At 43.0% G+C, this 22,756-nt stretch overlaps 1 protein-coding gene across 12 annotated transcripts in view; it reads right to left on the bottom strand.

The window, feature by feature from the left end:
• Positions 1 to 22,756, bottom strand: part of LOC132819922 (utrophin-like) — a 751,240-nt gene that overhangs the window by 258,717 nt on the left and 469,767 nt on the right. The window contains exon 1 of one of the 12 annotated variants that reach the window (XM_060831910.1): positions 19,577 to 19,598. The exons of the other annotated variants lie outside the window; for them this stretch is intronic. The gene's annotated coding sequence lies outside the window, so the exon portion shown is untranslated. Of the gene's footprint in view, positions 1 to 19,576; positions 19,599 to 22,756 lie in introns of those variants that run through there. 12 annotated transcript variants of the gene reach the window in all.

Genomic DNA, 22,756 nt, shown 5'->3' with positions numbered 1-22,756 from the left:
GGGGAGACAGGACTCCATCTTGTAGACCATGTCTGAGAACATCTCTGGGACACACACACTAAACAATTCTACTACTCTGTGGCCAAACACTTTAACTCCCCCAAGGACGTGCAAGTGCTGGTCCGCCTCCACTACCAAACCCTAACCATCTGATGCCTGGAGGAAAAATGCCCCATCTTCCACCTTGTGATCTTCCAACTACACTGTATCAATGTAGATTTCACCGGTTTTATTAATTTCCCTTCCCCGCCCGTCAACCCAGATTTAACTTTCCATTTCAGCACCGTCCTCTTGAACTATCCTATTTGTCCATCTTCCTTCCACCTATCCACTCCACCCACTTCTCTGACCAATCACCTTCACTCCTCAACTTCATTTACTATCGCATTCCCAGCTACCTTCCTCCCAGCTCCAAACGCCTCCCATTTTTCTGTCAGGCCCCTTGGGCCACAAGCCTCATTCCTGATTCAGGGCTTATGCTCGAAACATTGATTCTTCTGCTCTTTGGATGCTGTCTGACCGGCTGTGCTTCTCAAGTACCACAGATCTGACAGCTTTCCAACTCTAGATCCTACATAGAGCCATATACCGAACTCCACAAGATATCAACTCACAACTTTAACTGTACATATGGTTTGTGACAATCTGGAGACTAAGTTTTATTTGCATTAAATCAGTTCATTCAAGACTCGGTTCATTAATTCCTCCTTAAGCATTTCCCTCAATTTCACAATACACACTCAAAATATTTTAAAAGAGGCAGTAATAAATATAATTTATTTAAATTTTTTTGCACTGTCATTCACATTTACAGTACTGCAGCATTTCTTCCATTTGATAGTTTGTCATTACAAGGGCATGTCAGCACAATCAGGAAGACACTCATCCTGATATTCAACTTGACTAAAAATTAAGATGCTCAAAAAAAGTAAAACAGTTTTTATGTTGATGCTTTTCATTTACATTCCTTCTTCCAAGTATGATTTGAAACAGATGAGAGTCTAGGCTGGGTTCAGATGAATGCTTTTGATGGATTGCTTCAACCTTGTCACTATTATAACTCAATCAGAATGGAAACAGCTTCTAGTGTCTCATCTTCATGACAAATGCAATAAACTTTTCCAATTAATTCATAAATGCCAGAGGTGAGAAAAGACACTGCCTCAATACCAAACTATTTATTGACTGGTGTTTAAGATGAAGAAATAATGCTTGAATAAACATACAACACAGTTAAATCATCAATAAAGTATCAAAAGTAAAAGATGAACAAAAGTGGAATTGTCACCAGTTATGAGAAGACAATGAGGTCTGCAGATGCTGGAGATCAGAGTTGAGAGCACAGCAGGTCAGGCAGCATCCGAGGAACAGGAAAATCAACATTTCAGACTGGAGGCCATCTCCAGGAATGAGGCTGGGAACCTCAGGGGGTGGAGAGAAAAATGGGTGGTGGGGTAGGGCTGGGGAGAAAGTAGCTGAGAGTGCTTTGGTGAATGGAGGTGGGGGTAAAGATGATAGGTCAGAGAGGAGGGTGGAGTGGATAGGTGGGAAGAATGATTGACCAGTGGGACAGGTCATGAGGCGGTGCTGAGCTGAAAGGCTGGAACTGGGTGTCCACCTGGTCAGGCCCACACCCCCCAACAAGCCACCCTCCCCTCCCGACACTTCCCCCTGCCACCGTAGGAATGGCAAAACCTGCGTCCACACCTTCCTGCCGCCCCACCACCTTCTTACCTCCGTCCAAGACTCCAAAGGAGCCTACCACATCTATCAAAGTTTCACCTGCGTTTCCTCGTGTCATTTATTGTATCTGTTGCTCCCGATGCGGTCTCCTCCACATTGGGGATACTGGATATCTTCTTGCAGAGCGCTTTAGAGAACATCTCTGGGACACCCGCACCAACCAAACCCACCGTCCCATGGCTGAACATTTCTCCCCCTCCCACTCTCCAAGGGCATGCAGGTCCTGGGCGTCCTCCATCCGCCATCCCTCACTACTCGCCTAGAGGAAGAACACCTTATCTTCCGTCTCGAAACCCTTCAACCCCAGGGACCACTCCCTTCGTGACTCCCTCGTCAGATCCACACCCCCCACCAACCCAACCTCCACCCCCGGCACCTTCCCCTGCAACCGCAGGAAATGTAAAACTTGCGCCCACACCTCCACACTCACTTCCCTCCAAGGCCCCAAGGGATCCTTCCATATCCGCCACAAGTTCACCTGCACCTCCACACACATCATTTATTGCATCCGCTGCACCCGATGTGGCCTCCTCTATATTGGGGAGACGGGCCGCTTATCGCGGAACGCTTCAGAGAACACCTCTGGGCTGCCAGGACCAACCAACCCAACCACCCCGTGGCTCAACACTTTAATTCTCCCTCCCACTCCACCGAGGACATGCAGGTCCTTGGACTCCTCCACCGGCAGAACATAACAACACGACGGCTGGAGGAGGAGCGCCTCATCTTCCGCCTGGAAACCCTCCAACCACAAGGTATGAATTCAGATTTCTCCAGTTTCCTCATTTCCCCTCCCCCCACCTTGTCTCAGTCGATTCCCTCAACTCAGCACCGCCCTCCTAACCTGCAATCTCCTTACTGACCTCTCCGCCCCCACCCCACTCCGGCCTATCACCCTCACCTTGACCTCCTTCCACCTATCCCACCTCCATCGCCCCTCCCCCAAGTCCCTCCTCCCTACCTTTTATCTTAGCCTGCTTGGCTACTCTCTCTCATTCCTGATGAAGGGCTTATGCTCGAAACGTCGAATTCCCTATTCCTGAGATGCTGCCTAACCTGCTGTGCTTTAACCAGCAACACATTTTCAGCTATCAATGTGGACTTCACCAGTTTCCTCATTTCCCTTCCCCCCACCTTACCCAGTTCCAACCTTCCAGCTCAGTACCACCCTCATGACCTGTCCCACTGGTCAATCTTCCTTCCCACCTATCCACTCCACCCTCCTCTCCGACCTATCAACTTTATCCCCACCTCCATCCACCTATTGCACTCTCAGCTACCTTCTCCCAGCCCCAAACCCCTCCCTAATATCTCTTAATCTCCAAGGCTCCCAGCCTCAGTGCTGATGAAGGGCTCTGGCCTGAACCGTTAATTTTTCTGGTCCTTGGATGGTGCCTGACCTACTGTGCTTTTCCAGCAACATGCTCTCAACACTTGTCACCAGTATAATGATTTGGATGCAGTCAAACCTGAATTAAAACTGTCAGGTAGGTGAAGAAACAAAACTGTGATGCTGACAAATGCTGCCATGTTAGTTGACAATGCCCAGCAACCACACTGCAAAGAAAATGTAGACATGGAGGAGTTACGAAATTGGGATAGAATGCTGTGGAGCAGAATTCTGTGTCTTTACCAAAAATGTACGGATTCCAGAACAAAGAACAAATAAAATTACAGCACAGGAACAGGCCCTTCCACCCTCCAAGCCTGCACCAATCCAGATCCTCTATCTCAACCTGTCGCCTATTTTCTAAGGATCTGCATTCTTTTGCTCCCTGCCTATTCATGTATCTGTCTAGATACATCTTAAATGACACTACTGTGTCCACCTCTACTAACTTCCATGCATATTCCCTTAAACTTTTCCCCTCTCACCTTAAACTTGTGATCCCTAGTAATCGAGTCCCCTACTCTTGGAAAAACCTTCTTGCTATCCACCACATCTATATTTCTCATGATTTGGAGATGCCGGTGTTGGACAGTGGTGTACAAAGTTAAAAATCTCACAACACCAGGTTATAGTCCAAAAGGTTTAATTGGAAGCAGACTAGCTTTCGGAGGGTCGCTACCATCCTGGTGAACCTCCTCATCATTCTCTCCAAAGCATCCACATCCTTTTGGTAATGTGGTAACCAGAACTGTACACAGTATTCCAAATGTGGTTGAACCAAAGTCCTATACAATTCTAACATGACCCGCCAACTCTTGTCCTCAATATCCCATCTGATGAAGCAAAGCATGCCGTATGCCTTTTTAACCACTCTATCGACCTGTGTTGCCACCTTCAGGGTGCAATGGACTTGAACATTCAGACCTCTCTGTACATTAATCTTCCCCAGGGCTTTTCCATTTACTGTACAGTTCACTCTAGAATTGGATCTCCCAAAGTACATCACCTCACATTTGCCCAGATTGAACCTCTGCCATTTCTCTGCCCAACTCTCCAATCTATCTACGTTCTTCTATATTCTCTGACAGTCCCCTTCACTATCTGGTACTCCACCAATCTTAGTGTAATCTGCAAACTTGTTAATCCGATCACCTATACCTTCCTCCAAATCATTTATGCAATTCACAAACAACAGTGGACCCAGCACAGATCCCTGTGGAACACCACTGGCCACAGGTCTCCATTTTGAGAACCCCCCCCCTTCCTCTACTACCCTCTATCGCCTGTTGCCCTATCCATCTAAAGAGTACACCCTGGACTCCATGCAACTTCACTTTCTCTATCCGCTGACCATGGGGAATACTTTTAATAAATACATTGACATCACTCCAGAAATGTTTAGCATATTGTAACCATTAAATTTTTGGTTTAGATAATTGCCTTTCCTAATAGCCTCCATTAAGGCTCCATGACTCTCTAGTTCAGGAAGGTTGAAAATAATAATTACGTTTCACTTTAGATGTCATAGGGTCTGTACATTTCAGCATATTGTTTTCATTTCTGATTTCTAGCTTTTGTTGTTCCCTTTCATTTTAGTTCCCGATGAACTCATTTTTTTTCATGCACTTCAGTTAAAGAATAACTTATCAAAAAAATCACTATAATTTTAATAATTATTTCATAATTTTTCTGAAAGGCTGTTACCTTGCTGGAGGTGAACCCAAACAATTCCAACACACTCGTTTTTTTTCAGTTGCATTCTACAATTGTGGGTGGCAGGTGGTACATTAATTCGGCAAAACACATAATTCTCAATCAAAATGTCTTTGCTCAGGATTTCCTGGCCCAAAATCTCTTCAGCGTATGTAGACTTCATTCATTGCTTGTGTCAGGACTTACTGGTGCAACAGCGATTGGGAGGGTAATCTTTCAATATTCCTGTACTGATTTAGCTATATAAATATGGTTAGCTGCCTTTTGATTATTCCTTTTCTGCCTCCTCCACCCAACAGTCACTCATTATAAGGTGTTTAGTGCACGGGAAATCACAGGTGTTCTACTACTCCATGGTATCGCCGTCTGTTTGTGTTTTCTAATTTGTGGGGTAAACAGGCAATTATTTATTATATCAAGAAACGAAACAAGTACCGTATTAGTTTAAAGAACCTTAGAAGTTAAGCAAATTCCCTTTACACCCCAGTTTTACCCTGCAACTTGAAGGGCATTTAAATGGTCATTGGATAAATAGATACATGATAATGGAATAGTGTAGGTTTGAAGGGCTTCAGATCGGCTTCAAAGGTCAGCACAACATCAGGAGACGAAGGGCCTGTACTATGCTGTATTGTTATATGTTCTATGCTAGAGCAGGGAGATTAAAGACTACTGACATTTGAACATTCAAACCCCAGGAACTATGTTAAGCAAGGAACTGTAAAGTTTGTTCAGCATGTTCAAAGAAATGTTAGACAATTAAATGTAAAACTAAATGGATTTCACACAACTAGATGAGAAGAGATGACAGATCATAAACCGTAAGATTCTAAGATACAGGTGCACAATTAGGCCATTTGGCCCATTGCATTGACTCCACCGTTCAATCACAGTTGATAGGTTTCTCAACTCCACTCTCCTGGCTTTTCCTATAACCTTCGATTCCCTAACTAATCAAGAACCTTTCTAGCTCTATCTTAAATACACTCAATGACATGGTCTCTATAGCGTTCTGCATAAATAAATTCCAAAGAATCATGACCCTTTGGCTTAAGAAATTCCTCATTTCATTTCTAAAGAGTCGTCCCTTCAGTCTGAGGTTGTGCCATTGGGTGCTCCTATTAGTGGAACCATCTTCTCCAGGTCCACTCTAACTGAGCCTCTTAGTATCGTGTAAGTTTCCATTAGATTCCCCGAAATTGTCTAAACTCCGAGTACAGACTCAGAGTCCTCAACCTCTGCTTGTACGGCAAGCTCTTCATTCCCAGAATCACTCCTGTGAACTTCCTCAGGACTCCCTCCAAGGGCAGCACATCAATCCTTAGATACGGAGCACAAAACTGCTCACAACAATCCAAATGGGGTCTCACCAGAGCCTTATCTAACGTCAACAGGTATGCTTATAATTTGTTATAGACAATATTTTAAACTAATTAAAACATCTAAAGAGTTCCATTTTATCCAGGAAGAGCCCAGTCCTCAAAATATTTAGCCACAATTCAAGATCCCCTTCCTACCACAAAAAAGTGCAAATAATAATGAAAAGCTAACTAAGAAAAGGGATTCTGGGTCAGAGGAGATCCTGGGTAATCCAAGATGGAGGATGGGGAAAAAATTGTGACAGTAAGAGCTGCTTCTTTTTAGAGGTATTTTATGTGTTGGAGGTGATTTCCCTGAAATCCAGGAGCAGTAATTACTGTTTTATATACTGTTGCATTGTTTTGGAACTTTGGGGGATAAAAGATCAAAACAATGCACTTTAAAAAGGAGGAAGACGGACAAAGGCATGGAGCACACGGTCAGAGAAAGAAACCTGACTGCTGTCTGAGACAGTAGTGAATCTGCAAAGTTTCTACCTTTGCTGTTTGAGTTTCAGTATCTCTGGACATTGGAGTACATCTAGGAAAAATTAAACCAATAGCGTAATTCAGAGCTGACCTTGTTGGAATGTCTGTGAGAGAACTCACAGCACAGGAACAAATAAGTGCAGTTTTTGTTTAAGTGTAGCCTTGCTGTAAATCTACAACAGTGAACATAGCAGGTTCTTTCTTGATTATATGTTTATTGAGATCTGTCTCTTGGTTAAGTTTTAAAAATATAAGCCATAGTATTAAGTTAGACTGGAGATCTGCGATGAGTGGTGTGTCACAAGGATCAGTGTTGGGTCCACTGCTTTTCATCATTTATATAAACAATTTGGATGCGAACAGAAGGTACAGTTAGTAAGTTTGCGGATGACACCAAAATTGGTGGTGTTGGAAAAGCGAAGAAGGTTACCTCAGAGTACAACGGGGTCTTGATCAGATGGGCTGAGGAGTGGCAGATGGAGATTAATTTAGATAAATGTGAGGTGTTGCATTTTGGAAAGGCAAATCAAAGCAGGATATATACACTTAATGGTAAGGTCTTGAGGAGTGTTGCTGAACAAAGAAACCTTGGAGTGCAGGTTCATTGTTCCTTGAAAGTGGAGTTGCAGCTAGATAAGATAATGAAGGCGGCATTTGGTATGCTTTCCTTTATTGGTCAGAGCACTGAGTATAGGAGTTGGGAGGTTATGTTGTGGCTGTAAAGACATTGGTTAAGCCACTTTTGGAATATTGTGTGCAATTCTGGTCTCCCTCCTAACGGAAGAATGTTGTGAAACTTGAAAGGGTTCAGAAAAGATTTCTAAGAGTGTTGACAGTGTTGAAGGATTTGAGTTATAGGAAGAGGCTGAATAGGCTGGGGCTGTTTTCCCTGGAGCATCAGAGGCTGCTGGGTGACCTTATAGATGTTTACAAAATCATGAGGGGCATGGATAAGATAAATAGACAAGGTCTTTTCTCTGCGGTGAGGGAATACAGAACTAGAAGACATAGGTTTAGGGTGAGGGGGAAAAAATTATAAGGGATCTAAGGGGCAACTTTTTCACCCAGAGGGTGGTGTGTATATGGAATGAGCTGGAAGTAGTGGAGGCTGGTATAATTACAACATTTAAAAAGGCATCTGGATGGGTATATGAATAGGAAGGGTTTACAGGGATATGGGCAAAGTGCTGGCAAATGGGATGAGATTATGTTCGAATATCTGGTCAGCATGGAGGAATTGGACTGAAGGGTCAGTTTCTGTGCTGTACATCTCTCTGATTCTATGACTCTAAAATAACTAGATAACCTTAAATAATTTCCAATTGTTACATCTTCAACAGAATTTCAAATTGAAGTAAATAGTCTAAAGTTGGTAACTCATGACAGTTAACATTGTGAAATTTCAGAACCTGGGTCCAATAAAATAAACCACAGCCCAGGATCCTAAATAATTATCTGGATGGTCATTAAAATATTTTGACATAACAGCTAGAAAGCTTAGCAGTATTGTCTAAAATCCAAGCCACATGCCGCTAGTCAGCAAGCATTAAATTTATTTTCTCAACATGTAAAGATCATTGATGAACGTTCCACTGCACTACATTATCTCAAGTCGTAGTCACACAGCACGGAAACAGACCCTTCGGTCCAACTCATCCATGCCGACCAGACAGCCCAAGCTGACCCAGTCCCATTTGCCAGCATTTAGCCCATATCCCTGCAAACTCTTCCTATTCATTTACTCATTGAGATGCCTTTTAAATGTAGTAAGTGTACCCACCTCCACTACTTCACCTGGCAGCTTGTTCCATACGTTTTCACCCTCTGCGTGAAAAAACCCTCGGACCATTTTTAGATCTTTCTCTTCTTACCTTAAACATATGCCCTCTAGTTTTGGACCCCCCCCAACCTTGGAAAAAGACCTTGGCTATTCACCCTTTCCATGCCCTTCATGATTTTATAAACCCCACCAAAAGGTCACCCCTCAGCCTCTGATGCCCCAGGGAAAAAAAGCCCCAGTCTCTCTTTATAATTCAAATCCTCCAGTCCTGGCAACATTCTTGTGAATCTTTTCTGCATCCTCTCAAGTTTAACAATATCCAGGCATCGCCAAGCAGGTCATCTTGTAAAAAGTGACTCTCTTTTCATATCTGTCACAGAAGGTTCACACTGTGACTGAATTCTGATAAAATTTAACCAGCATTAATGAATTGGAAGGAAATAAAATCCTAATGCTTAAATTGTTCACGTAGAAACAATAACACTGAATCTGTTTGTTGTTCAGAAAATATGTTTAAAATCTGATTGAAGATTTGTAGCTCGGGTGTCCGTTGTTGTGGTTCTGCTCGCTGAGCTGGAAGTTTTTGCTGCAAACGTTTCGTTCCCTGGCTAGGGAACATCATCAGTGCTGTTGGAGCCTCGTGTGAAGCGCTGCTTTGATGTTTCTTCCGGTATTTATATTGGTTTGTTCTTGCCGCTTCCGGGTGTCAGTTTCAGCTGCAGTGATTTGTATGTGGGGTCCAGGTCGATGTGTCTGTTGATGGATGTTCTTGCCGTTTCCGGGTGTCAGTTTCAGCTGTAGTGGTTTGTATATGGTGTCCAGGTCAATGTGTCTGTTGATGGAGTTTGGGGATGAATGCCATGCTTCTAGGAATTCTCTGGCTGTTCTCTGTCTGGCTTGTCCTATGATAGTGGTGTTTTCCCAGTCAAATTCATGTTGCTGGTTGTCTGAGTGTATGGCTACTAGAGATAGCTGGTCGTGTCGTTTTGTGGCTAGCTGATGTTCATGGATGCGGATTGTTAGCTGTCTTCCTGTTTGTCCTATATAGTGTTTTGTGCAGTCCTTGCATGGTATGTCCTTGCATGAGAAGAGGAAAAGGATAGCCAACTCCCATTCCTAGACGTGTTAGTAGAGAGAACACCCAACGGAGAATTCACCACAAGGGTACACAGGAAACCAACACACACAGACCAAGTCTTAAACTATGAAAGTAACCACCCCAACACACACAAACGAAGCTGCATCAGGACACTATTCAAAAGGGCCACAACACACTGAAGTACACCAGAACTGCGAAAAGAGGAAGAGGAACATCTATACAAGGTATTCGCCAAAAACGGATACCCACGCAACTTTATCACCAGATGCCTAAGAGATAGACCGAGGAACGAGGACATGCCACAACCAAAAGGACTAGCCACTCTACCATACGTCAGGAGCGTCTCAGAACTGACAGCCAGACTACTACGACCCTTAGGACTCATAACAGCACACAAGCCAACATCCACGCTCAGACAACAACTCACTAGAACAAAGGACCCAATACCCAGCATGAGCCAAACTAAAGTAGTTTACAAAATACCATGCAAGGACTGCACAAAACACTATATAGGACAAACAGGAAGACAGCTAACAATCCGCATCCATGAACATCAGCTAGCCACAAAACGACACGACCAGCTATCTCTAGTAGCCATACACTCAGACAACCAGCAACATGAATTTGACTGGGAAAACACCACTATCATAGGACAAGCCAGACAGAGAACAGCCAGAGAATTCCTAGAAGCATGGCATTCATCCCCAAACTCCATCAACAGACACATTGACCTGGACACCATATACAAACCACTACAGCTGAAACTGACACCCGGAAACGGCAAGAACATCCATCAACAGACACATCGACCTGGACCCCACATACGAATCACTGCAGCTGAAACTGACACCCGGAAGCGGCAAGAACAAACCAATATAAATACCGGAAGAAACATCAAAGCAGCGCTTCACACGAGGCTCCAACAGCACTGATGATGTTCCCTAGCCAGGGAACGAAACGTTTGCAGCAAAAACTTCCAGCTCGGCGAGCAGAACCACAACAGAAAATATGTTGTTAACTCCTCCAAATACTTGGGTGATGTTATGAAAATGAATTTGCAGTAGCCACAGTTTTAAAAGGTTATGCAGTTCAAGGAAGTGCTCTTGGCAGATTTATAGTAAATTAAATTATTATATAAATAAATTTGGAAATCTGTGTGGTAACACATTAGAACATACACTCTTTAATTATCTGTGAGGCAGTTGAAACAGAAACCATTAAAACTAAACATTCAATTAAAATTATTGTCATTCTTTATTAAATCATAATTACAATAGATTTCTAATTAAATTTCCCTCCCAGTTGGCTGCTCACTTCCTCAAACTCTTATCCGACTCTTCTCACTGCTCCCAATGCTGCAGTCTGTTTAGTTCACAGATGTGCTTACAGCAGTGAAAGAGCAGCCAGCAACAGCTTTGCCATTTTGTCCTTCAACCATAACACAATGGAGCTCATCACGCTGAGGTGACGGTGGGGGGTGGGGCAGGGGTGCTACTGCTGGAGACTAGGTGGACATATTTTAGCGTCAGATAGTCATGGGAACAATCCTCATGAAACACAATAAAGATAGGCAGACATTGTGGCCGAATGGCTACATCTAGGTACAGAAACTGTATGGAGATATGACAATGCTTGCTGAATGAGAAGTGAGAAAGAAAATGTGAATACAGTCAATAATTTAATGTCTGCACACAGAGTGCTATGAATGTCATGATTAGGTGGTAATATCAATTTTAGTATAAAGGTTTATTTTCCAATTCTTCACAAATTACCTTACAACAGATCTGTTTGTTACATTATAAGATGGATAAACTACAAGACTGCTAAGTTGGTTTGGGTTTTACGTTGGCTGCAATGTCCAAATCTATTCTGCCCAGTGCATTATAATGTAGAAACAGACATACAGTTGTTGGTTCGATCTTGATTAGAAGTTGCTCCATTTTAAACAAACCTTAGATACACTAACTTAAATAAAAGGATGTCAGTTATACATTGTTAAGAAATCACTACAAATCTATTTTTTTCAGATGAGACAAATATTTTTCAACCCCAACAATTAATTTGTATATATAAAGTAATTCCATGATAGCTCTACAATCTGTTAACTGTGAACAAGAAATTAGAAGCAAATAGTTTTTTGATATGAAAATGATTTTTTAATCATGGAGTCATAAAGATGTACAGCATGGAAACAGACCCTTCAGTCCAACCTGTCCACGCCAACCAGACATCCCACAACCCAATCTAGTCCCGCCTGCCAGCACCCGGCCCATATCCCTCCAAACTCTTCCTATTCATATACCCATCCAAATGTCTCTTAAATGTTGCAATTGTACCAGCCTCCATCACATCCTCTGGCAATTCATTCCATACACGCACCACACTCTGCGTGAAAAAGTTGCCCCTTAGGTCTCTTTTATATCCTTCCCCTCTCACCCTAAACCTACGCCCTCTAGTTCTGGACTCCCCAACTCCAGGGAAAAGACTTTGCCTATTTATCCTATCCATGCCCCTCATAATTTATAAGGTCGTCCCTCAAACTCTGACGCTCCAGGGAAAACAGCCCCAGCCTGTTCAGCCTCTCCCTGTAGCTCAAATGCTCCAACCCTGGCAAAAGCTTGTAAATCTTTTCTCAACCCTTTCAAATTTCACAACATCTTTCCGATAGGAAGAAGACCAGAATTGACATCCTTCACAATAGCCAGATTTTTAACTGTCCCACTGTATCCGAAGAATTGGGAAAAATTATAAACATTTTATTTGAAAGATAAATTTCTATTACAAGGAAACAATTTTTTAAAATTTATAACCTGAAATAAAGATGAACGGTGTGGTGTTCAATCCCTTGTTAAACATGTAACATTTGCTAAAATCAGATTGGATACTTCTGAGAATCAAACTTGCATCAAGGTGTCTTTGGGTTGAACCAAAAATGAAATCGCCTAGCATCAGTTTTTAGATTTGTGTTATGTAGCTGCTTGTCACAAAACTCGAAGGAGAGGGCGCAGATCTACAAACACCTGCAAGCAGACCAGCACTTTCTCTCTCAATCTCCACCTCCGCAAGTGAAAAAGTAACACTCAAATATTCTACACAGAAAGCAAATTTCTGACCCAAGTCCAGACATAGGTCCAACTGATCAACTATCAAATTGAGGCTTGATGTGGTCATCAGTGACGTGACAGCAATGCTAAAAACCAAAGGAATTGAGAGAAGGTCACCTCATGCAACCCTTTTTGGTTTGGAGTCCTGATCTACAAGGTTTGTTCCATTTTACCGATATCTTCCATCCATGATATTTCTGAAAAACTATTTGTCTTGACCTATGAGTGAGGATTATATGCATGTTTGCATTTGAAGGCAGAGTAGTTTAAGTTTACATGTTAATAATTAATAATCCATTTTGTCACTTGTTAAAGAATACATTTGTAATAATAAATGCATTTTATTTCCCATTCATTGATGAAGGCTGGTGCAAGTTTCTTTTAACTTGAATAGCGGTAACAGTCAGACATTAATCATCCATGGGATTACTCTTGTCAGGTTTACAATTAATCATGGAATAGCGGAGTTCAATTTCCAGGTCACTCTTCCAATAAAGGTTGTGAAAAATTTCATGCCCCAATCTAAGACCATATTGATATATTCAATTATACACCAATTACTTTAATTAAATATACTGAAGACAAAAATAGATTTCATTCTCTCAGGTAATCGAGAGATGCAAGGAGCAGGCAAGAAAGTAGACTTGAAGCCCAAAATGAGCCATGATTATAATGAATCAGTACAATCTCAACGCATCACACAATCTACTCCTGCTCCTGGTTCTTGTATTCCTTTACAATAGGATTAGATTGAATCTGAAGCCAAATCGAAACTAAGCACAGCCACTTTGTGGGCGGCACGGTGGCACAGTGGTTAGCACTGCTGCCTCACAGCGCCTGAGACCCGAGTTCAATTCCCGACTCAGGCGACTGACTGTGTGGAGTTTGCACGTTCTCCCCGTGTCTGCGTGGGTTTCCTCCGGGTGCTCCGGTTTCCTCCCACAGTCCAAAGATGTACGGGTCAGGTGAATGGGCTATGCTAAATTGCCCGTAATGTTAGGTAAGGGGTAAATGTAGGGGTATGGGTGGGTTGCGCTTCGGCGGGTCGGTGTGGACTTGTTGGGCCGAAGGGCCTGTTTCCACACTGTAAGTAATCTAATCTAATCTAATATCTCAGCTGAAACTGTAGGCATGGATGGAAGGGATGCACTGTCTAAGTATTTTAAAAAGTGTTTCTTTATTGTCCGCAGGAGTAGATCAAAATATTCTTGACAGCTTTGAGTGAATTTCCTTTCCTGATGAAGAGCTCGAAACATCAATTCTCCTGCTCACCAGATGCTGCCTGACTGGCTGTGCTTTCCCAGCATCACAATCTCTGACAGCTTTTACTGAAAGGCCATTCCAACTAATATCAAACAGGCACGAACAAACCTCGGAAACAAAGCTAGGAAGTAAATCTTTAGCAGAATATTGCTGTTCTACTTTATGAAGTACCATTGTTGAGTAAAACATGGATACAACACAAAGTTCCCAAGTTCTTGTCTTGATTAAATCATGCTTTGAACAGCTTCATTCACTATTCATACAGTCCCTTTAAATCCTTTCACCATGTATACGGCAAAATTCATAGTCTCATTCTCATTCTCAGTGTGCAAGAGTCCACAACACGAATAACCTATAACTCTGCAATCTCAGTGAAATATCACGCAGAATGCATGAATAGTGGTTGTCATGCAAAATAATTAGAAAAATTAGAAAAATGAGAATTAATATTGCTGGTGAAACTCCAAAGGTTGATAGGTCACATTGCATGCATCTTTGTACACATGGGAAGTTAATAAACAACATTCGATTTCATTTATTATTATCACGAGTACGAGACACAGTGACAAGTATTATTTTATGCGCTAACTATACTGGGGTGGTATGGCATCAGAAAAGCCAATACTGGAGAGGACTCTGCTAAGTGAGAGGGTTTACTTAAGGGAATGAAGTTTGATGTAGGAATCATAGGAATGGTCCTGCATGAATAACAGACTTGGTCGAAGGAAGGTCAGGTTCACTGACATATAATGTTTGGGGAGACGCAACAGTCCTGAACAAGTACATAGACCATATGAAGGCTGTAACCTCGCAAACAATGCAGGACCCCAACATGCCTGGTTCCTCAACAGCCTATCTGACAATTCCAGAACACGAGAGGTCTCCCACTCCATTAAGCATTGAAGATACCTCAGAATTGGAAATGGACATGGTAGCTGTCACTGCCTCGACCCCTTTGCAGCCTGAAGAATAGCTTGAATTCTTGTAAGAGAATCCAGGCGCAAGAGGCAAGCTACTGTGCATGGCTCTCAGCCCGTATCAGAGAAAGGGTTGGAGGAATCTGACCCAGTGTTAAAACATCAGGAGCTACAAAAAAAAACAGCTTATGTCCTTGGACTCAGAGGGGGAGGGATATAGTGATTGTAATGAGGTCAGCCAGGTGGACCTTACAGAATAAGTTCCTGAATGGGGCTGTTATCTGGTCCAATCAGGAAGTTCCGGCTGACCTATAAGAACAGGAGTGTAATTGAATAAAGATTTGTACACCTTGTCTCTCACTGTGTCTCACACCTGCACACATACACCATGGGTGCTGGGGATAAAAATAATAAGCACTACCGCAGTTAGGCGGTAGTGTGGGGGTTAAGAAGAAAAAAAGAAAGGAAAAAAAATAAAATAAACAGAAGTGTAGCATTGCCCTTTGATAATTAAAAAAAAAATAAGAGCTCTTGTGAAAGGCACTGCTTGTCACTGGCCATCCGGGTGTTTTCCTATCTTCCTGGTGGTGGAAACTGAATAAAGATTCGTGCACCTTGTGTCTCTCACTGTGTCTTACACCTGCACACACACAACATCAGTGCTAGGGAAAATATAAGCACTACCGCAGTTAGGCGGTAGTGTGGGGGTAAAAAAGTCAAAAAAAGAGCAAGAGGAAAAAAAAATAAACAGGAGCAGCAGGGGATCTGTGCACCCTGAGAGCTGACTCTGAGGAACCTGGGTCAGTATCAAGGACTCTCCATGTGTAAATAAAGCATGACCTAGTGATGGGATACATATGTGGCTTGAAAAAGAAAAAAAAAGAAAAAAACAGAAGAAGAAAAAAAAAGAACAGGAGTGTCTGCCCGGACGGAATTTCACATTGGCCCCAAGGTCCCGTACTTCCCGCGGGAGCCTGTGCCCCACAACCTGAGCCGCCTCCGAAATTTTAATTTTGTCCCATTCAAGGACGTTAAAAGGTGTGCCCTATATCGACTGCTGCTGCACACCGTCCACCTCTTCTCCCTCATCCACCGCCCGGACACGCCCTGGCGTGCCCATTTGCCACCGGGCGGTGGGGATCCCCAGTGGAGGGCCCTCTATGCTGGAGTCCTCCCCCTTTCTCTCGGGGATCTGGGGTGGAGGATGCTGCACGCAGCAGTCCCCTGCAACCGCAGATTGCGGTGGTTCACGGACTCCCAGCCCAACTGCTTGTTCTGTGGTGCTGTGGAGTCCGTGGACCATGTGTATGTTGGGTGTGGGCGTTTGCACTCCCTTTTTGATTTTCTGAAAAACCTCCTCCTCTGCTTTTGGTTGCACTTCAGTCCCACGCTCCTGATCTTCGGGCACCCGGTGCGGAGGAGGGAGGGCAGGTCTGAAGACCTCCTCGTGGGTCTGCTCCTGGGCCTGGCCAAACTGGCCATAAACAGGTCCAGGCAGCGGGCCGTGGAGGGGGTCGTTAGGGCCGACTGCCTGCCCCTCTTCCGCGGTTACGTTAGGGCCCGGGTGTCCTTGGAGAAGGAGCACGCGGTGTCCACCAACACCCTGGAGTTGTTCAGGGAGAGGTGGGCGCCGCAGGGAGTGGAGTGCATCATTTCCCCCTCCAACTCTATTTTGATTTAGTTCCTGCCCTCCCCTTCACTGTTTTGATCACACAGCATTGCCCTTTGACGTGAAGGGCACTGCTTGTCACAGACCACTTGGGTGTTTTCCTACTTTTCCTGGTGGTGGATATTGAATAAAGATTTGTGCACTTTGCGTCTCTCACTATGTCTCACAACTACACACACGCACACACACCATGGGTGCTGGGGAAAATAAGCACTACCGCAGTTAGGCGGTAGTGTGGGGTTAATAAAAAAAAAGAACAGGAGTGTAATTGAATAAAGATTTGTACACCTTGTCTCTCACTGTGTCTCACACCTGCACACATACACCATGGGTGCTGGGGATAAAAATAATAAGCACTACCGCAGTTAGGCGGTAGTGTGGGGGTTAAGAAGAAAAAAAGAAAGGAAAAAAAATAAAATAAACAGAAGTGTAGCATTGCCCTTTGATATTTAAAAAAAAAATAAGAGCTCTTGTGAAAGGCACTGCTTGTCACTGGCCATCCGGGTGTTTTCCTATCTTCCTGGTGGTGGAAACTGAATAAAGATTCGTGCACCTTGTGTCTCTCACTGTGTCTTACACCTGCACACACACAACATCAGTGCTAGGGAAAATATAAGCACTACCGCAGTTAGGCGGTAGTGTGGGGGTAAAAAAGTCAAAAAAAAGAGCAAGAGGAAAAAAAAATAAACAGGAGCAGCAGGGGATCTGTGCACCCTGAGAGCTGACTCTGAGGAACCTGGGTCAGTATCAAGGACTCTCCATGTGTAAATAAAGCATGACCTAGTGATGGGATACATATGTGGCTTGAAAAAAGAAAAAAACAGAAGAAGAACAAAAAAAGAACAGGAGTGTCTGCCCGGACGGAATTTCACATTGGCCCCAAGGTCCCGTACTTCCCGCGGGAGCCTGTGCCCCACAACTTGAGCCGCCTCCGAAATTTTAATTTTGTCCCATTCAAGGACGTTAAAAGGTGTGCCCTATATCGACTGCTGCTGCACACCGTCCACCTCTTCTCCCTCATCCACCGCCCGGACACGCCCTGGCGTGCCCATTTGCCACCGGGCGGTGGGGATCCCCAGTGGAGGGCCCTCTATGCTGGAGTCCTCCCCCTTTCTCTCGGGGATCTGGGGTGGAGGATGCTGCACGCAGCAGTCCCCTGCAACCGCAGATTGCGGTGGTTCACGGACTCCCAGCCCAACTGCTTGTTCTGTGGTGCTGTGGAGTCCGTGGACCATGTGTATGTTGGGTGTGGGCGTTTGCACTCCCTTTTTGATTTTCTGAAAAACCTCCTCCTCTGCTTTTGGTTGCACTTCAGTCCCACGCTCCTGATCTTCGGGCACCCGGTGCGGAGGAGGGAGGGCAGGTCTGAAGACCTCCTCGTGGGTCTGCTCCTGGGCCTGGCCAAACTGGCCATAAACAGGTCCAGGCAGCGGGCCGTGGAGGGGGTCGTTAGGGCCGACTGCCTGCCCCTCTTCCGCGGTTACGTTAGGGCCCGGGTGTCCTTGGAGAAGGAGCACGCGGTGTCCACCAACACCCTGGAGTTGTTCAGGGAGAGGTGGGCGGCGCAGTGAGTGGAGTGCATCATTTCCCCCTTCAACTCTATTTTGATTTAGTCCCTACCCTCCCCTTCACTGTTTGTTCACACAGCATTGCCCTTTGATGTGAAGGGCACTGCTTGTCACAAGCCACTCGGGTGTTTTCCTACTTTTCCTGGTGGTGGAAATTGAATAAAAGAAAAAAAAAGATAAAAAAAGAACAGGAGTGTCAGACATCTTGCTTATTCTGAGAGAGTTGGTTCAGTGTCAAGGACTCTCCACATGTAAATAAAAGGTGACTTGGTGACAGGTTAGGTCCCTCTTAAGAACAAAATTTTATAACCCCTTTCATGGAGACATATGAAAAAATTCAGAATTTTTAAATCAACTAAATAACAGAAACATTTCCAATTGGTCAGTGAGCCTTGAGGTCATAACTTTAAAACTAGCAATAAAAGAATGCAGGAATGTGATAGGACCTTTTTTGTATTAGAAATTCCTTCAGAAATAGAATACTACAAAATGCATAACAGCTTTAAAAACAGAGGTGCAAAAGAGTAAAAACTGAATAGGAAAGGAAAAGAATGAAGTTACATTGCTGTGCTTTCTGAGAGATAGTGGGCTAATTGAATACTTACTGCGAAGAAACTGTAATGGCAGAAATAAAAGAAGCATTAGCCAATAGCTTTCTTTTAGCTGCCCCATGTGATTAAAAGCTGTGATTCGAAAATGTCAGAAGCTTTCCATTACTTTCACAGATTTCCCTCACTCTATTCACCACAATAATTCTAATGTAAAGTAACATTTAAATTTAATAAACATACTTTGTTTTTCCCATCAATTGGATATTTAGTTCCTTCCACGATATCTGTTATGCTCATACTCAAATTAACGCTTGAAGCTATCTGGCAAAGGAATAAATGTCTGCAAACATCTACCTCACGGAAAAGTTTGCAAACATTTAGGAAAGGAAAGAAAAAAAAAATGATTTTCACATATTTCTGTGACCATCATAACAGAATATCATGATAATCTTCAAATTTCCATGTTGCAGAAAAAAGTTTTGACCCAGATCTGTAACTACTTTTTGTTCCATTGGGAGCATTCTGCCCTGCTCCTTTTCATAACATGTACCATCCTTGCTGATTGGGGGTCAGCATGTGAATATGAGCAATGAAAATTCAACTGGGATAAATCCAGCCCAAAACAGAAAGCTGAGAATGCAAAAAGGACTCTCACATCAAAATAAATCATATTCAAATTGGGATGCAGTCACACCATGTGGACTGCAGTGGCTCACCATCACCTTCTAAAGGGTAATTAGAGATGGACAACGGACACGCTCCATTAATGATTTAAGAAAAGTAACTGGAATATGTCTGTCATTTTTGCTGTATTGAAGCAGTCATCCACTCCCTCCACCCAGGTTGGAGACTAGAGGTCAAGGTTCCAATCCAGAACTTGAGCACAAAATGATGGCAATATGGAGGAAATGCTGCTTTGCTGATGTACCTACCCTTAGCACTGTTTCTCTGAACTAGTGGCTTTGGTCTTGATTTCACATGTCATCTGAAAGACACCACCTTGGGCTCTTACTTTGGCCCTGTATACTGCAATGAGATTTCAGCCTAGAAAATAATAACCTTAGTCAACAAAGTAATGATGTGAAACATTTTTAGCTTTTAAAAATTCTTTAATACAATGTGGGTGTTGCTGGCTAGGACACAATTTATTACCTACTTATCCTGGGCAAAGTGCTGCTGAGCTGCATTCTTAAGCTGCTACCAACCTGGGGGTATAGGGACATCACAATATTGTTAAGAGGAGAGTTCCAGGATTTTGACCCAACAACTGAAGGAATAGTGATAAATTTCCAAGTCAGGGTGATGAATGATTTGTAGGAGAACTTGCAGGTGATGCAATTCCCACAGACCTGTTACCCTCATGCTTCAATTTGTAGAAGTTGCAGATTTAGATGCTGCTGTTGGAGGAGTGTTGAGGAGTTACTTATGGTGAAGAGTGTGAGTGGTTGAAGGTGGCAACCTATGTGCCAATCAAGCGAACTACTTTCTCCTCGATATCCATTGACGCTAGCTTTGCTCGGGCTCCTTGATGCCACATTCAGTCAATGTGGCCTTGATGTCAAGGGCTGTCAGTCCCACCTCATCTCTTGACTCTAGATCTTTTGGCAATGTTTGGGCCAAGGGTGCAATAACACCAGGAGCCACATGAAGCAATGGAATTCAAACTAAGTGCCAATAGCAGGTTATTTCTTTGCAGTGCTGCTTATTAGTTTTGTCATTGACCTTTTCAATTACTTTGTTGGTGATTGCAAGTGTACTGAAATTAATCAGGTTGAATTTGTCCTGGACTTTGGAGATAGTACCTGGCAAGTACCTGACAGAACCTGGACAAGTCTGCACACTATCAGGTACATGCCAGGTAGCAGCTATACTGGAACATCATGGCAACAGATGCAGCTACTTCTGGAGCATAAGTCCTCCAAATTGTTGGAGTGGTGTCGAGATCACAGTCTTTGCAGTGACCAGTATCTTCAATCATTTCTTAACATCATGTGAGTGAATAAAATTCGTTGAAGAACAGCAACTGTGATATTAGACACTTCTGAACTAGTCTGACAGGATCAACCACTTGGCTCTTCTGGCTGAAAATGGATGCAAAAACTTTAGTATTTTCTTTTGCACTGCTGTGTCGTGGTCCCCTATTATTGAGTATGGGGATAATTATGGAGCTTCCACTTCACAACTGCAGTTGCAGGACTGCAGAGCTTAGATCTTATCCATTGGATGTGGAATCATTAGCCCAATCTAAGGCATGCTGCTCGCACTGTTCAGTCTGCAATCAATCTTGTCAACCAGGCTGACACCTCATTTTTTGGTGTGCCCTTCTGCACTCTTTGTTGAAGTATGGTAATATCCCAGTTTGATGGTAATGAGTGATATGCCAGGCAATAAGGTTGAAAAATGTGGTTTATTATGATCCCAGGTGATTTTGCTACTTGAGAAGTCAGATCCTAAAATTAAACCTAGCTTGACCGATCATGTGTTTTTTTTCCCTCAGCTAATGTGGTAGTTGGTCACAGATATATTCACAAGAGGTTTTTACAGATGGTTTTTTTAAAAAATAACATAATTACAACACAATATATTATAATGCAAACATTAAAACAAAATTCCAATATGTTTCCCAACACTATCATTAGAGATGGAAATTCAGAAAAATTATACTCTTTTCTCAACTCTAAGTTTGTCCTTAACTGACTCCTTCCAATTTTAATTCCTTCACAAAAATTTTACAATTCCTGAGTCCAATGGAATGAATCTTTCACACTTCTGATGCCTAAACTTTTTCAATCCTAACAACTTGATTTCTGTCCCAAACTCTCCTTGCCTGGAATTTCTCAAACTCTAAAAACACACTGCAGTTGCAGTGGTTGGCTAATGAATTGAACTGTTGTGAAATGTGTTAACGGAGAAAATAAAAATTAGTTTATGAGCTCAACTGGTGATTCTTTGCAAGTGAATTCTGAACTCTTTGCTTTGAAGTCAAAACATAACTAATGGCTTAATCTGTGTGTCATAAATCCCAAAATTTAAACATCTAATGCCATCAACAGTCTTGACGTTCTTCTTTGAACTGGTGCATTGAGGTCATTGTTCCAGAACGACCTTTTTAAAAAACCATTCACAGCACTAACACACATCCATATACCTCTCTTTTAAAATCAATCCAAATTCTAAAAACAATAATAATACATTTTGCAAACCTTCACAGATTGAACATTATTCTGCTGTGCTGATGGACTACAGTAGCTCATGCATGTCCAGTTTTGAATTGTTAAATCTATTTGATTCTGGTAATTGTGTCACATAACACATAAATGCCTTTGACAAGGTGCTGCATGGTAGACTGTTAATAAGGTAAGATCATTTGGGATCAAGGGACAGCTGGCGAATTGGATATAAAATAGGTTTTCCTGAAGAAGGGCTCATGCCCGAAACGTTGATTCTCCTGCTCCTTGGATGCTGCCTGACCTGCTGCGCTTTTCCAGCAACACATTTTCAGCTCTGATCTCCAGCATCTGCAGTCCTCACTTTCTCCTCACATAACACAATGGAGACTATTTTCAATCCCTTAGTGGTAGGCAGTGAGGTACTGGCAATGTGACTGGACCAGCAATTTAGAACCTCAGGGTAATTCTCAGAGGATATAGACTCAAAACCCACAATGGCTGACAGGGAATCCTGAATTCAATGAAAGCCTGCAATAAAAAGGCTACCTAGAAAATGTGCATTAAATCGTTGTTAATTGCAATTTAATTCACTAATGCACTATACAGAAGGAAATCAGTCATTCATACCTGGTCTAGGATACACGCGACTCCAGTCTCTGTATTCATAAAATCATAGAATCATACAGTACAGAAGAAACTCTTCTGTCTAGCTCATACATTGTAGTTTACTCTTCACTGTCCTCCAGATAATTTGGAATGGGCAATAAATAGTGGCTTAGCCAGCAAAACAAAGCTTGTACAGAAAATGTACTGATATCGTCTTCCAAGAGCTGTTGACGCGCACGCCATCAAGAAGCTGAATTAACATGAATAGAAATGCAATACTTAGCTCAGTGACCCTTAATTGAGCTCTCTGATAATGATGAGACTCAGAATCTCCAA

This window comes from Hemiscyllium ocellatum, chromosome 10 (assembly GCF_020745735.1).
Source record: "Hemiscyllium ocellatum isolate sHemOce1 chromosome 10, sHemOce1.pat.X.cur, whole genome shotgun sequence".
Lineage (NCBI taxonomy): Eukaryota > Metazoa > Chordata > Chondrichthyes > Orectolobiformes > Hemiscylliidae > Hemiscyllium > Hemiscyllium ocellatum.
This window is presented reverse-complemented; position numbering and strand designations above follow the sequence as displayed.